Source organism: Amblyomma maculatum, unplaced genomic scaffold, assembly GCF_055883805.1.
Source record: "Amblyomma maculatum isolate TAMU_Amacu unplaced genomic scaffold, ASM5588380v1 scaffold_24, whole genome shotgun sequence".
In the NCBI taxonomy this organism is placed as follows: domain Eukaryota; kingdom Metazoa; phylum Arthropoda; class Arachnida; order Ixodida; family Ixodidae; genus Amblyomma; species Amblyomma maculatum.
In genome coordinates, this window is record NW_028146749.1 from 2,581,409 (window position 1) to 2,597,947 (window position 16,539).

At 44.4% G+C, this 16,539-nt stretch overlaps 3 long non-coding RNA genes across 15 annotated transcripts in view; 2 read left to right on the top strand and 1 right to left on the bottom strand.

Moving 5' to 3' along the window:
- Positions 1-802: 802 nt before the first annotated feature.
- On the top strand, positions 803-1,576 carry LOC146171002 (uncharacterized). The gene is made up of 2 exons (XR_014703044.1): positions 803-1,011; positions 1,417-1,576. It is a non-coding gene; the product is annotated as an uncharacterized LOC146171002 (long non-coding RNA).
- Positions 1,577-3,055: 1,479 nt separating this feature from the next.
- The window catches only part of LOC146171003 (uncharacterized), a 359,551-nt gene continuing 346,067 nt past the window's right edge, over positions 3,056-16,539 (bottom strand). For 2 of the 7 annotated variants that reach the window (XR_014703038.1, XR_014703036.1), the window contains exon 3: positions 3,056-4,183. This is a non-coding gene — a long non-coding RNA (uncharacterized LOC146171003). Of the gene's footprint in view, positions 4,184-9,387; positions 9,948-16,539 lie in introns of those variants that run through there. The other 5 variants (XR_014703043.1, XR_014703042.1, XR_014703041.1 and 2 more) reach the window with 5 other exon arrangements.
- LOC146171004 (uncharacterized) overlaps positions 11,778-16,539 on the top strand; it is a 39,590-nt gene continuing 34,828 nt past the window's right edge. For 3 of the 7 annotated variants that reach the window (XR_014703021.1, XR_014703022.1, XR_014703026.1), the window contains exon 1: positions 11,778-11,903. This is a non-coding gene — a long non-coding RNA (uncharacterized LOC146171004). Of the gene's footprint in view, positions 11,941-16,539 lie in introns of all 7 variants that reach the window. The other 4 variants (XR_014703027.1, XR_014703020.1, XR_014703024.1 and 1 more) reach the window with 3 other exon arrangements.

Sequence of the window (16,539 nt, forward strand, 5' to 3'; positions counted from 1 at the left end):
TATATCTTCTATATGAGCATTCATGTCCCCTACTATAATTATTTCGCATCCTTTTCCTAGCTCATTAATGTCACCTGCTATACATTCTACCATTTTTTTGTTTTCCTCTTTGGCAGTTGCTCCTGTCCACAGGTATACAAAGCCAAGGAGTGTTTGCTCCCCTGCCACTGTTCCTTTTAGCCATAAATTCCTTACATTCCTGTTTGACTCTTTGCCAATTTGTACTTTTATGGATGAATGCCCCAATTCCCCCTCCCTTTCTGCTGCCCTCTGTTCTGTTGCAGTATTCCCATGCATAATCAGGGTTACAGGGTGGTTGCTCCATGTCCCGAAGATGCGTCTCCACAAATCCATAAACCATTAACTTCTCCTGCCTAAGCTGCTCTTCTATTTCCTCCCATTTTAGCCTATTCCTGCCTCCTTGCATGTTAATATACCCTATGTCTGAATTAATTTGGCTCTTGCGCTTATGCCTGTTGCTTCCCTTTAGTTTCCCAGCGCCCCCTGCGAACTGTGAGGCACACCAGACCATCTTTATTGGAATGCTCCGTCGCTTCTGCGCATGCGCCAGCTGAAAGAAGTGAGGAGGAATAACTTGCCGGACGTGACGTAAAAATTGTTTTATGTTTTGTTTGTAAAATGTCTGCCGCTTCTCGTCGCCGTTTCTAGCGATAGGCCGACAGATGGTCGCCATGTGTCGCCGGCTCTGAGTCCGTGATCGCTCGCAAGCCGGACTTGACTGTGGCGATGGTGGCGGACGGGTTCCTTGGCATCGCAGTTTGAATATCGTAGCGGAGTGGCCGTGTGTGGCCGTGTTCCCAGGTGTTCCTTTCCACTTGTTATAATACTCCTTGAGCTTCGGCCTCGCGTACTGCTGTTCGTAAAGCGGCATGCTGTGATATTCCCATGCGTTCTCTTAGTTACAGATAGCACCGTCTCCGACCTGTGGACTCTGCGACGCTAGTTCTGCAATGCGTGTCAGCCCGCCCTTGTCGATGATACATGCCTGCAGTATGTTGCAAGTAACTGGTGTATTCAGCATTCCGTATACTTACTTGCATTTCTCGAAATTTATACGAGTCACTGCCTTTGGATCATCCGAAAGTACGTATACAATCGGACTGAGGTGTACAGCGCAAGTTACGCAACACATGGGATGCGAAAAAACATGGAATCTCGCTGTCATTTTTATCGTTGTCCTCGACTTCGACACCACTATTTAGTAGCAGTCGTAAACTTTAATCACCTGGAAATACCAGTATAAAAAGGCCGGTTGGAGCCTGTAATTTGTACGAAATTGCCTCTCTATCCTGGATTTCAATAGGTCGGTTAGTGTATCCGCAGGGCAATTGTTTTGCCATTTTCGTTGCCTTTATCGGATGTACAAACACGGAACTCGGTGTCCAATTGATGCAGGCAGCTTGGCACAGCTAATCTATTATGAAGCTCCGGTGCGGTAGCCAGCCCGGGACTAACCGGGAAATAGAACCTCAACCGGGAAGGCCAGCTATTCATCACAGCTCTCAAGCGACTTGCTGCCGGCCTACTGGACTAGTCATGCAACCGTGGAATCCAGGTATATTTTCAAGTAAACTTCTGTACTTAGGAGTGCCAGGAGGTAGACCGCCCGCGTAAAGAAAAAATGCTCTCGACATCTCCCGACGCAGTCCTGCCTCTAGTTTTGCTCCTAAAGTTAAAGGCTCGAAGCGCAAGCTGTGAAAGTCCTGGTATTTTTGCACAGTATTTATCTTCCAGCTGCTCTAGCTCTAGACAGTTCTTGTATCTAATTCCTGTATTTTTTTTTATTTTTTTTTTTTTGTCTCAGAAAACATCCCATGACGTCCTATTCGATCGATGTTATTTCTACCTGCCCTGTTGTGCTTATCATTGTAGACAAGCATGTAGACTAGTGTTAAAACAATAAATAAACAGTGCTGCGTTCGCGATTCCATCTTTGTCCAGTCATTGCCCTTGCGACTAGTTGCAGCATGCACCAAAAACAAAGTTTGCCAAGTAATTATTTCCTCTGCCTTAGGGAAAACAGGCCAGCTGTGAAAGCTGCAACAATATGGACTGATATCCCTTCATATTGTTTCACACAATCATGCTAATGATGTGTTGCATCTTCAAAGATCTAAGCAGTCTGCTTGCCAGCGCAAGACGGAACATTTATTGCGGACTGCATATTAGTTGTGTAGTGTCAAAATGCACACATGCATCTCGATTTCAGGTCATACAATACCCTCGGGTGGTCACAAAATACTCCATATGTCATGATAGCCAACTGCAGCTATGGGATAAAAAAGGTATATGGACATAAATCATTGCAAGAGTAACAAAACAGTGTAAATTTGCACTGTTAAAAATATTAAACACTACACAGCGAAAGTAGTTTTGCTAGAACCATTGCTGTGACTGACATGGCAAACAGTGCTTGTTGCCTTTAGTGATGTGTTGAGCACAAGGCCTGCATGGAGATTTTAATCCTGTCTGTTAGGTGGAGTTATGTCCTGTTTTTGTTGTGTTGTCATGCATGCAGGCCAAGGTAATGCCATATGGTCCTTGGTTCCAACGCTGCAATTCTGAAAAAGTGACTGCCAACACAGGTCCAATGTACACCGTCCTACTGCTGACCGTGTATATTCCTAAGTGATGTCCAAGTCTTGGGCAGACACTAATCGACGCAGCTCACAAAGCAACATTCCTGCCAAGGTGGTTGCTTACCATAAAAACCACATGCCATAGCTGCCATTCATGGCAGCCCAGAAGTAATGAAGTGCTGACGAAACATATTTCAGATGTTCAGTGAGTTTACACAAGAGGGAGTTGTTAATATTGTCACGTACACGGTGACTAAGGATACCAATGATAGCAGGGGGTAGCCCAGACACAACAACACAGCAGCACAGACGCAAACGTGCAAGCGACACTTTGTCGTCCTCCTCAACTTCGTCCTCCTTTCACACCTCAGTCATGCGCCACCTGGCAACGCTAGGTGGCGGTTAATTAGTCACCAGTGAAATTTACACTATTTATTTTGCTAAACAAGGCTCCTTTTGTGGAGTAAAACAAGCTAAAATTAGCCACAGGCACAAAGTAGGCAAATGGCAATACATATTGAAATACTTATTGTGAATTGTGTTCTATTGTCGGATTCCTTTGAAGGGACACTAAGGAGGATGGAAAGCAGTTTTCCTGTATCGCTAAGATACAGTGTTCTAATCTTAAAGAGACCACACGAGTCGCTTTGGGACATTAAACCCCACAAACCATTAAAGAGACCACTTAAAATGAAAGCAGAGGTTTTAAAAGGATGGAAAGACCAAGAAACAGAACAAAGATGCTGCCATTACCGGCCAATTTTGCAAGTAAAATGCATGCTTCCACACAGAAGTTTTGGTGCAGATTACTGCAAGATATATTGTGTCGTGAGCCACTCTAATGTGGCAGTGACACGTCCTTTTCAGCAAGGTCATCATGAATCGACTCATGGGAAGGCTTCCAATTTAAATTTTCTCACCAATAAATACTATATGCCACAATTGCTGCCGGACAACACAGCCATAATGAGAGAAATAATCAAATATTTACTGAGACCAATGACTCAATGGAGTTGTCCTCAGTGTCACTTTAAAAGGGTGAACTGAAGCATTCAAGCAAAGTATGCACTGATGCATGTGAGAAAATATTCTGAGGTAACACAATCTTTGCTCCAACAGAAGACTCGCAACTTCGCCACAAAGAGGGAAAACAGCTGCCCAGGTACACTGGTACAGCACATACAGGAATCGCAATAATTAGCAGACATGCATTGCAATTCACAGAATGTCACGAAATGTGGTCGCTAGGTTAAATGTAATAGCATTAAATGTGCAAGCATATTTTGCAGATTGTCGAGATTTATGTTGCTTCAATTATTTATTTCATATATACGGCAACACCTTTGGTCAACAAAAAAAAGGGCGTGTAGGTGCCAGGAAAGGGGTCAGATTAGATGTGCTAGGTTTTTCTCCTGGAGGAGCAAGGAGAGAATCATTCTCCTGTAACCAGTTGACGGTGGATTCATCCAAATGTGAAGGTCCGATGTTCGACGACCCAAAAGTTACCTAAACGGGCATCTCTGCCAGCCGTCGACCAGAGCATATGCAACAGAGGTGGTCATGTGTAGCCTAAGCACGGACATCTGCACGAAAGAAGGAAAAAAAAAAAAAGAGCTCACATTTTGGGTATCGCATCAAAAATATGTGTAAGCCCACACAGCAACCAAAAATGACATACGACGCATGAATATGTCAGCGCAACTTAACAGTGTTGGCCGTTTATGTCATATCGTAATTATGGTGCAGTGAGGCTTGCTGATGAATTAAACAGGATCTGCTCATCACAAACCTCTCAGCAGCACCTTCCCACAATCAGTGTCCTGACCTTTCAATAAGATAGCTTTCTCCTCCTCGCATTGCTAGAATGCATCAGAACGTTCTTGCTCACAGCATATAAATACGATCAATATGATAAAGCTCACCATGAATGTCATTGCAGTTTCTTCCCCTCCCCCCTTATCATCTGCCTGTACTGTATGCACAGCTCTCTTGACCTATCCACATCCAAATGAGAACAACTTAAGGGAATAGTGAGGGCAAAATGAACTTGGTCTATACCAATAAATTACTGTGTTCTAATAATGAAACACAACTTTTTCTATGGTAAAAGTTTTATAGATTACAAAAGTATGGAAACTAAAATACAGCTAAGCCACCAATGGCCACTTTTGTAAGTAAACCGCGGTGACATTACCTAATGTTTACTCCGGCAGATCTCCAATGCACGACTACACAGCCGTTCACTACTGATTGATGATAAGTGTGTTTTGCAGCATGAGCTGCATCTCGTAAGGATTAAGGGGACTCTCCTGGAGAAATTTGTGATGGCTACATGACATTTTCTGAATTGTGACCATGTGGTGTGTGCATGTACAACAGTATGGTGCATGCGCAGAAATAAAAATTGCCTGCAAGCAAATTTCTGGTCTGAAGCCCTGAGGCACTAAAGCCACTCTCTTGTCGTCGGAGTGTGACGCCACGCACCATGTGATGGGTGCATAATAAAAAGCATATAAATGGCACACGGCTACGAATGTGATTTGAACCCATGGCAAGCTATACAGGTCAGATTCTCTGGGCGCTGCATTAAACAACTTCACCTATAGCTTCACAACTTCACCTATAGCTTCACCTTGACATTGCACGCATTATACAGCCACTTTCTCATGCTGCGCATCACTGTCTTCATCAACTTCCACTTGTGCACAGTTTAGTCACAAAGCAAGACCATGCAGACAGAAAACATTTCAACATGTGGTTACTGAAAAAAAAAAAATCGTCTAATGCTCATTTCATATGCCTTAGGGAAACCCTCCAAGGTTAAGCAGACTTGCAATAAAAAGTGATTACTCATTGCCATCCAACCGATGGCAGCCCTATTGCTACAAGAAAAGATATGCAGCTTTTTCAACCAAAGAGGTTTTGATAAAGCTGCATAGCTTTCCTTTGCAGCCTTATCGCTGTGCTTTGGTGGATGCTTATGAGTAATTACTCCCTTATTCCACTAGTCTTGTAGGTCAGAGGGGAAGGGGGTAGTTGGTAACGCTGAAGGCTTCCATCGGCCGAGTCCGTAACTATCTTCTTGGGCAGCCATGCTGTGCTACAGGCCACAACAATTTTTCAGACTGTTCTACGGCATTTCTGTGAGAGCAGAGCTTACTGCCTTCTTGTCGTTTTTTTATTCATGCTGCAAATGGGTTTTACTCTACAAGTAGTTCTTTTGGTCATGACACCACAGGTGCAAATCAGATGTTGCATTTTGATTGTTTTCGGAGTAATAAATGCACCTCTTGCTGCCAAAAAAATATCAACCTACCTGGAAGAATCTACATAACGATTTTTTTTAGATGAGTAGGATGAAGCTGACTGCAGCGTCCGTTTAGGGAAGCAGCAGTGCAAAACTTAAATAACTGGAAGGATGTAAAAGCTGAGAAGCTATTCTATATCTAATCGATAACTTAGACAAAAAAATTGAGTTGCTGCACATTAGTCCCATAGGCATCTGTACTTCGGTGAACCTCCGAAGTTTACTACTTTCTTTCTTTCTTTTTTTTTTTTTTACATACTGCCCATCGAAATTTCTCAGCTGTGTACAGCCCAGCCAAGGAACTGAATGAAGGCATTCCTTTCATTACAATTTCTCAAGAAATGCAACTGTGGGTGTGTTTTCTCTAATTCTGCCTGCTTTCTTACTAAACATATGAAATTTCTAATAGTACTTAGCCATACAACAAGGGGAAGTTTGCTGCTGGAGAAGAGTAAAAATACTGGCATATTTCTGTAGATCTTTCCCTGTGATGACAATAGTAACAGAATATCTGTTTTGCAGGAATTTATATTTTCTCTAAGCTGGGGATGGTGGCGGCATTGCTATGGGCAAAATATTTTTCTTAGCTGTGGTAGATATGACCAGCCTTATTTAACTAATAGCTATTTTTAAATTAGTAACTGAGTGCTTTAAACTATAGCTGTAATGAAACATTATTCGTCTTATTTAAATCACCTTCAGGGGCTCCCCCACGCACTAACATTAGAGGAGAGGAGAGGTGTCAAAACCTGGGAATTCACGAAGTGCTTGCAAGAGTATGGACGGAGGTCTGGTTCCACCTGGAGCAGGCATGTCGCCTCTTTAGCGAGCAGTTCTCAGAGCTGTGGTGTCGGCCGCCTGTTATTTCTCTTTTTTTTTTTATTTTATTTTAAATATCTAGGTTTGGGGGTGTGACATGGATGGTATAAGTAGGATAGAACTTAAAGAAAACAGCAGTTGCTAACAATGACCAATGAATGTTTCCCGGCATGTGTTTTACTCCACTGAACGGTAAACAATCAATGTGTAAGTACACCAAACAAGCAAGAAGCATTGAGAGTATTCTTCAGCTGGTAATTTTGTCTGATGGTTAGCTTCTTTTTTAGGTAACCAGAAAGACCTTAAACAGACTATTTTCTGTGACGAAGAAATTGTGCATGGCAGTTACTGCAGACTTAAGTTGTATCCGAGACTATAGAGGGGAAGCAGTTGTTATATTTATTTTTGTTGATGTGTCGCATAGGACAAGCAATATTTATGACTCCGACATTGATGAGAAATTGCAAATGAACACTTTACACAAGGGCAGAGGTCGTACTTATGAAAAAAAAAGAAACTAAAGAACAAGGACTACATAAAATGTGTTGAGAAACTATATGCCATTTCAGGTTACTAGCAAACCTAAGAATGCTGCAAAACATGTGCACCTTTGCACCATGATATAACAGATTAACATAAAGCTATACACGTGCAGCCTTTTATGCAATGCACACAGAAATTCCCAGTGCTCCTGCTGCTATTGGAATAAACGGTAGAATTTCACCCCTGGTGGGCACTTCACGCAGGTGCATTGAGCATCCAATGATGCAATATTGTATGCATGACATTGCGAAATCCTTACAACTGCAAACATACTGCCTTATGCCGCCGTGAAACAGCAAGGCATAGGCTTCCACTGGGGATCACATAGCGTCGCTTCCATCTTGTGGCATGATAGTTATACTTGCACCGTGGCTCTGTTGCTTTGAAGTTAGGATTGTTATTGTATTCGCCGTACTCTCTTTCATGAGGAAGTCATAGTTTCTTCCACCATAAGCCAGCTAAAGACAATGTGTCCCTTTGCATACATGCTCGTCTCCCAGCGCTATTAATAAAATTCTCAGTAGTGTGCAAAAAAAAAAAATAACAAAATATCTTAGAAAAACAAGGGGGCTGTACATACCCCTTAGGTTGTGTGTTGGGCATCACTGCATCACTGACCTTCATTTTAATGGTGGGCTCGTTACTGCCCGCTATCTAGGCAGCGGGCAGTTACATCATCTTTTACTGTCAAGTTTCAAAGATATTCAAAGCAACATTCCTATTTCGAAAATTTACATTTTAAAATGTCCTGCCGTGTTTCTTACCCCTAAAGCTAGGTATACTTTTTTTATCTGGACGCGGAGTGTTCGACTGCCACAAAGAAAATATAGTTGAAAAAAGTCAGCAGACTGTCCTTCAGATGTGAAGCATTTGCTACATTGTACAGAAAATGCTTTGGACTTCTGCACACTATGCCATTTCATACACAACATGCAATGCTGCCAAAGGCAGTATGCCTGAGTACCGACTGCATTCGTGCCTGAGAAACAGTTTGTCCTACATCCAAGTCCAAAGTGCAGACATGGATCGTCCAACTGAGCTATGGAGACAACTATCTTAACACTGAGCGTATTCATCAGTGCCACCCTTGACTACAGCAATGGATGCAAAATTACCAGCATTACCGTATCTGTCATGTGGAATGTGATGAAACAGCGAAGCAGTGTGAGAACCTCCTTATAGTGCCAATGGCATCAAGACTACCAGAACAGAAGCTGTCATTAAGTTACTGGCCAGACAACAGAAAGGAAATCAGCAGCTCTTTATGTAGCCAACAGCCACTGTGACTAAACAATGTTGAGGAGAATGTTTTCTCTTCTTAGTTCGTAGTTCTGGTAAGTGGAGAATGAGGTGTGGATTTTTTTTTTTTTTTTTTTTTTAACAGACAGACTATTTGAGAGAAAATAAAACAATCCTACTCACTGAAAATGAGGTTCAGTCATTTATTCGTCTTAATAAGCTTTGGCGGGTCGCGATGGTTCGGTACATACATCGCCACTAACTGCTCAGATGCTTTAAACTGAAGGAGGAGTCAAGAAAATGTGCAATAAGGAACTGTGACATCAAAGTTACACAGGCCTACGTGAATGGTATATAACAACACGAGCCCTTTCAAAGCAGTTATTTTCATAGCTGCAGATAAATCAGGTCATAAATGTACGGCACTGCAGTGTTCTAAAAGGTGAGGGAATTGTTATTTTGAATCTATGGAGCAATGACCTGTAGTAGATGATTTTGGTGCACGAAATGCTGTTTTAAATACAATAAAGGTTATACATATATTTCATGCAGAACTTTACAAGGAACAAAACATTTTAGAAATGTTGCAAACAAGGTCCAGCCATATGTATACATTGAGCATTATCGGCAGGTGGCCAGCTTCCACGATACACACGTCTTAGGATCCCGGATTTAGAACTGACATGAACAGTCGTTCCTTCAGGAAGAACGTTAGTCAAGTAGTGACTAACGTTCTTCCTGAAGGAACACCAACCGGAACGACGCCCCTTTTTATACTGGTATTTCGAGGTGATTAAAATTTACCACTGCTACTAAATAGTGGTGTCGAAGTCGAGGACAACGATAAAAATGACAGCGAGATTCCATTCGACTACGCACTCGACCGGAGACGAGTTTGTCGCATCCCATGTGTTGCGCTACTTGCGCTGTACACCTTACTTCCGGATGATCCAAAGGCAGTGACTCTCGTAAATTTCGGGAAATGCAAGTAAGTACTTGACTTGCGACATACTGCAGGCATGTTCCATCGACAAGAGCGGGCTGACACGCATTGCAGAACTAGCGTCGCAGAGTCCACAGGTCGGAGATGGTGCTATCTGTAACTAAGAGAACGCATGGGAATATCACAGCATGCTGCTTGACGAACAGCAGTACGCGAGGCCGAAGCTCAAGGAGTATTATAACAAGTGGAAAGGAACACGTACGGCCACACGGCTACGATATTCAAACTACAATGCCAAGAAACCCGTCCGCCACCATCGCCACAGCCATGTCCGGCTTGCGAGCGATCACGGAGCCGGCGACACTGGCGACCAGCTATCGACCTATCGCTTGAAACGGCGACGAGAAGCAGCAGACATTTTACAAACAAAACAAAACAAGGCTACGTCACATCCGGCAAGTTATTCCTCCTCACTTCTTTCAGCTGGCGCATGCGCAGAAGCGACGGAGCATTCCAATAAAGAAGGTCTGGTGTGAGGCACAACAAACACGTGACGTTGCTTGTGACGTCACAGTGACGTACTTTTGGCGGGGAATTTGTCTTTTTACTTATGAACGAAAAACAAGGCCAACAACGACGGAGGCAGAACGATGCTCGGATAAGGCAGAAAAATGGACACCGTAACTGTTCAGCCAACTTTACTTGACATGGATTTCTACTGTCAAGTTTTACGTTAACTGAAATGTTACGGCATCTTTAACCACCTTATCATAGCATCGTTCTGCCTCCGTCGTCGTCAGCCTAGTCTTTCGTCGCGCGTCATGTAAACGCATTCTGGGGCTTATTTCTTCGGGCCCATTTGTGAGCAAGGGCCTTCAAGTGAATTCGGCAAGCACATGGATAGAACCACATGGATTGAGGCATTTCACTAAGGGCATAAATGAGTGAAGCTGTGCTGCACAGAAAGCCAGGCTTTATTAATTCACGATTACTTACATAGACGCTCCTCCTGATAACCTCCTCCTGATAACAAAATGACCTGAGCGTAGGTCTCCAAACGAGACGCGGTGAGATTATAAAAGGGTAAAAGATCTTGCTAACAAAGTACATATCAGCGTCAAAGAACAACAAAAACAAACGAACGGAATAACTAACGCTAGCGCTAGAACGCCAACCTGTAAGAGCTTAGGTAAGCAATTCAAATTGGGATTGCTAGTATTTAGAAGTTAATGCGTCTGAGAAGTGAAAATATCTACGATATAGCTTCGCTCCAATAAATCTCGCCCTCTTCATGATTCCCATATTTTACTCGCGCTTCATTTGCCACTGAAAGGAGTCAATGTGAGGTTACAAATTTACAACTTAAGCATTTAACATGTTCATGAGAAAGATCCCATTGACAATAGGAACATCACTGTAATAACAGCTAAAGCACGTTCAGCGAACGTTGGTGCGGTAATACGACGCAGTAAGCAAAACACGCAGCAAGGGGAGCTGAACGGAAGGCTTTGAGCAATGCGACACGCGTCTATAAAATCTCACCTTCACCGCTCAAAACATGCAGCCATACGCCGCTCATGCAGACGTGTATCCGTAAAACAAGCCACCACTTTTGCGACGTGCCTGGGAGGCCGAGCCGAGCCGCCGAGCTGTGACGCAGCATTGTCCCATCGTCCGGAAATGCGCACATGCAGCGGCAATCAGTTTCTCATCGAGCCTTGCTGTAAAGCTCTACCAAAACCAGCAGAATGAAATACCGACTGTTTGTTACAGATAACCCACTCTGTACGCAGCACGTAACGATGAACGTTGAACCGGGGCCGACGACGCACCCATTCCGCGGATGAAAAAAGCTTTGGTCTGAACCACATCTGAGCTTTGGGCAACTACGCAGCAGATAATAGGTGGCCGAGAGAGGCCGTTAGAAACAAGTTAATATATTATTAAAAATGTGACACGTTTTTTTCTTACGCAAGAAACAAAAACTGCATTCATTCCTGAGCGCGAATATTATGTTTACTTTCTAGTTCTTTGGACTTCTGGCAGATCTTATTTTCTGTGCGCTAGTAATTTGCCTCACAGTTCGCAAGAGCCCTCATCATCGAGTTGATGCAGCTGGCAGTAGGCAGCTGCACGCGTTTTCTTCCAAGTTGCGCGACCAGTTGTACATTGACCTTGCCCATGGTGGCTGAACTTGTCGACTGGAAACTCTTTCCTTCCTCCATGCGTTCCATACATGTATATATACCTTATTCCATATACAGCGCCATATATCAACCACGGCGCGGCCGTGTATCAACTGACGGTGGCTTTGCTTGTTGCGCCACCAGAGGGACTGCAAAAACTCGTGCACGCCCACCACCCCTCCCCCCTCAGCCAGAAGCGTGCTCTGAAGGCATGGAGGAAGTCTGAAGGAATGGTGGAGGTGCTGAACTGCTGATGACCTTTGCGTGTCGGTTTGCTTTTGCTTCGTTCTCACCGCCGTTGCGGTAACTATAATGACTATAATATATTATTCGCTGATGTAATAGTAAGTGGTTACAGAGCTTGCTTTTCAAGCTGCTAGCTTGCGTAGGCTGCCTTTGCTGCGTTCAAAACAAGAGCTGGCGAGCGGCAAAATCCGCGATATTCATATTCGATATGTTGAAGAACAGACAAAGCGTTATAGTACGACTTTTTGTTGCCGGCAGGTAGGTGTACATTTCTCATGTGATATCAACAGTAGGTTGGAAATATCTTGAAAAGTGCACACCAAGCGCATTCTGCCATTTGGTCCCCTATGAGGCCAAGGTTTGGCAGCTAAGAAAAAAAAAGGTGAGAGGTAAGTTTTACAAAGGAGTACAGCATGAATGAGAGAACAAGTGTGAGATGAATGTATTTTAAGAAAAAGAGAAAAAGTAGAGTAGGCAGGCCATATATGGGTACGACAGGTGGTCAGTTGCAGCTGACAGCAAGGTGGTCGCATGGCCTGTAGAGAGCCATGATATAAATACACTGGCAGAGTGCAGCCTCTGGCCTGACCGACCCTACCTTATTTAGGAGCTTCGGATTTGAAATAAACAGGATGTGGGAATGTAGTAAAAGCTTGGCCTCGTCCCTCTCATTAGCGTTGCCCAAAGCTGAAGGATTAAGGCAGTAGCTCACAAAGCTGCAAAACTTTTTCATAAGGCTTTCAAGCACACTTTCTGCAGGCAAATTTGAGCTTTTCTTCTGGCAGCTGTATGCGTCGGAAGGGGATGCCGGGCTTCGCTATAAGGACGAAGGCCATCTAGCGTGACACCCACCTTATGCCATTTCCCGTCATTTCTACCCTGCACAATCCAGACGTGGCACACGTTTCCAAACGCTACTAGGACCTCAAACTCACTCAGGCCTGCACGAAGAAGCACAGGAAGAAACTTGTTGAGTGCAAACAAGGTGTTGTTTACTCCCTGCCACTGTCTTGTGGTAAATTTTATGTAGGTCAGACCAGAAGATTTCTAAATGACAGCTGCTACGAGAACCTAAAAAATGGTAAAGGTAATCTGCTTGAACACCCAGTAGAGTGCAAGCCGGACTTTATAAAATGTCGTCATTTACAAAAACAGGAAACAGGTAACAAGAGAGATCATGGAGGCAAGATAGATAAAAAGCCTAGACAGGAAATATCTGAGATGTGTGAGCATGCCCTCTGTATCACTATCAAGTAAAGAATTGCTGTTTCTTGATGGCGCAAACAAAAACTAGAATCTGTTGCACTAGTGGTTGCAGTGTGATAGGAGATGCCTTCGTTTGTGTTTCCGAGCGCTATAGGTCTTCATCATTAAGGCTGCGTGCCAGCTTCTCGGCCAGACCCCTCTTTTCGGCAAACAGCGGCATGACGCTTACAGCGCGCGCAGCTTATGCCACTTTTGGGCGCGGATTTTCCACACTTTCTGTGTCGTCGTTCTCACTGTCAGTTGGCCACAACTGAGCGACGATGGCTTCGTCGGACATCTGTGACGAAGTGTCCACTTCCCTGTCGACGCCCCTGAAATCAGAGAAGGCAGTGCCTTCTGAAGCACCTTCCCTCTCGAGGACTTCAGTTAGCAAGCTCTCACAAGCTCGGACCAGGGCGCTGGTGATGTCGCTTGCGTCGTCTGCGTCACTCGCAAACACTTCACAGAAACCTGCACGCTTGAAACAGATACGCACAGTCACAGATTTGACTTGCTGCCATGCATGTTCCAGCAAGTGAATCGCTCGCAGTAGATCAATGGCATACACCTTGTCGCATTCCATTGCTAGCGGCATTCTGCGCAGCAAATTCTTTCTGTAGACCTGCTTAACAGCTCTAATAATGCCTTGGTTCAAAGGCTGGGCAATTGCTGTCATGTTCGGTAGCAAACTTCAGCGCCTTGAGGCCATCCGCTGCAGCGTGTGTCAATGCGTTGTCAAGAATAATGACAACACTTTGTTTCACCTCAATACGGCGGTCAAAGAGGCCCACATACTCTTGAAAGAGCTTTGAAGCCATCCATGCCTTTGTGTTGTTCCTATGAAGGACTTCTGATGACACTTGGGCGCCATTGAAGCACCTTGGCTTCGCTGACTTGCCACTGACGAGAAGCGGCAGTTTCTCACTTCTACACAGGTTACAGGCGAAAAAAAACTGAAATGCCATCCATCGCATGCTTGCCGTTAGTGCACAGCTCTCCCTTGAACGCAAGCATTCTGTTTGGAAGCAGCTTAGAAAAAAAGTGCGGGCTCATCCAGGTTAAATATATCATCAGGCTCGTAGTCTTTCAAAAGACTCCCAGCTGACCATTCCTTCAACCTTCTGCCCCTTCAATGTCAGCCGCAGCACCTTCTCTAGCTACGGTCTACGTGCTAATGCCATGCCTCGCTTTCTATATAGCTAGCCAGCCATTGCTATACACAAAGTCAGCATGGTTGAGCAGCGAGGCAAAAACCAGGGCTTTCTCAACTAGGAGAGGTCCACTGACTGGCAAGTTTTTCGACCGAGCTGTTTTCCGCCTTTGCACCAACGCCTCCACCACATCTGCAAATACTGAGCCTAGTACGTGACATCCCTTTGCAGCCGCTGCAGCACTGTTAAGCAGCTTTTTCCTGGCATTCCAAATGCCACACACACAGTCAGCGGCAAGTCTCTCTAGCGCGTCAGCACAGACTTCTTTGCCACCCTCTTGATGGTACAGACAATATCTATTTGTCATTTACACTGAGCACATGGTACTTTTGTTCAACATTTGGCATGATGTGGACGGCGAACTCGCAATGCACTCTGCTCAAGGCCACCTTGTCACACGTGCGAAAGAAAATGAACCAAGGCCTGACTTATAGTGATTTACACTGGTCGTTCTGGAGGGTGCTTGACCTGGGATGACAATTTTGAATTCCACTGGTTGATCGGGATAGGTTGTGTGTATTTCGCTGGTCATCTGGAGCAAGTCGGGGCACTCTAGGTCGATCTGCTGACCAGAGTCAGATCTCACTGGAGGTTCTACCCGGTGATGTCGTCACTTCCTGAATTTTTTGTTTGGTTTTAGCGGTTTTAGAGATATCGGCAGAGAACACTAGGCATCATCGTTTTTTTTTTTTTTTGCGCTAACATGTCGAAATGCGTCTATTGAAAAATGTCTGCAGTATTAAAATTATGCGAAAGAAAGTAGCAGAGGGCTGCACTTCTGCTTATTTATCAACCGCAACAATTTCGCCGCCGGGATACAACATCAACTTGCGGAACTGGCTCAGCATTACTTGCTCCGCACGCTCTGCACATTCCGCTGGTTCACCAAGGGTGATTCGCTCTGTAGAGGTTTAGGTCGCACTATTCCAGTTCGGGCACCCAGCTCCAGTCGACCAGTGCAAATCGTCATTATTGAGGTGCTCAGGTTGGTCTAAAATAGGGCCCACTGGGTGGGAGGTAGGTGGATGTGACTGCGTGATCAGCTCCTGCGGTGCCCCGCTCGGAGGCAACAGCTAGTTTACGGCCTGAATTTGCACGCTTGTCAAGCTTGCTAATCCAGGTGGCCATGTTGGCCAAGGGTATTTGTCGCTGCTGCAGAGGAAACTCCAAAGCTGGTGATAGTTTTATCATCATTGCCGCTGCATTTATCATTGGCCATGTAGCTTGCCATCACATCGGCTGCATATACAGCAGTTTGTCACATAGCTAGTTGAACAGTCTTTTGTGAAGCAGTACACAGTACTACCGTCGTGAATTGAAAATAGAATGCGCTAACTGATACATGTTTCATAAGCTGGTATGGTTTATGCGGATGCAAAATGCATTATGATCAATGAGTGCCAGGCCAAGGACTTGACTGTACTAATATTAAAACGAAACTACTCCTAAAGCGGGTACATTTTAACGAGGTTTTACTGTACTGACTTATCGGTCAATTGGAAAACCAAAGTTTATTGGCAAATTTCTGCGCCGCTTACAGTGCAGCTCTGAAGAGATCTGGATGCACTATTGTGCTGAGTGAGGGTTTAAGACTTGGAATATTTGCTCCAAATTTGTTTGTGCTCGGTCGGCCATTGCAATACAATGAAAAGCTCAACACACATTTTTATTGCGACAGCAATACTACTATAGGTTTCGAGCCTTCAGCGTAGCGCGGCCGGTAGCCACGTCTTACCCACGTGACACTAGGTTGTGGGCTGGCAGGAGCTGCCAACTTATGTCTCTCGTTTCACATGGGACGGTTATGTCAGAATTAGCCTGCTAGGACCCTGGCATTCAGATTACCTCTGTAGGCCACTAAGGCATGCTCATACGGCTTGGTTAAAGCGGAGCTTTATATGTGGGCTGAGGAAGAAGAAAAAGAGAAGAACGCTCGGTCACCCACAGCTAATGCTTTCGCTCAATATTTGGTTCAGCAGCATTGAACCTTTGTAATTTTTTATTACAGTTTGGGACGTTAAACCCCACAAACCTATTACAGAGACAATAGGGCCATACTCAATAATATGGACATTTGTAGTACAAGAGCTTACTTTCTTGATGACACTGCTCCTAATTGCAGGCAAAAATCTCATGCACTAAACAAAATGCCTCGCTCTTCTGTTTGCATACCACTACTTTTTTCAGGCCCCGCCCGATA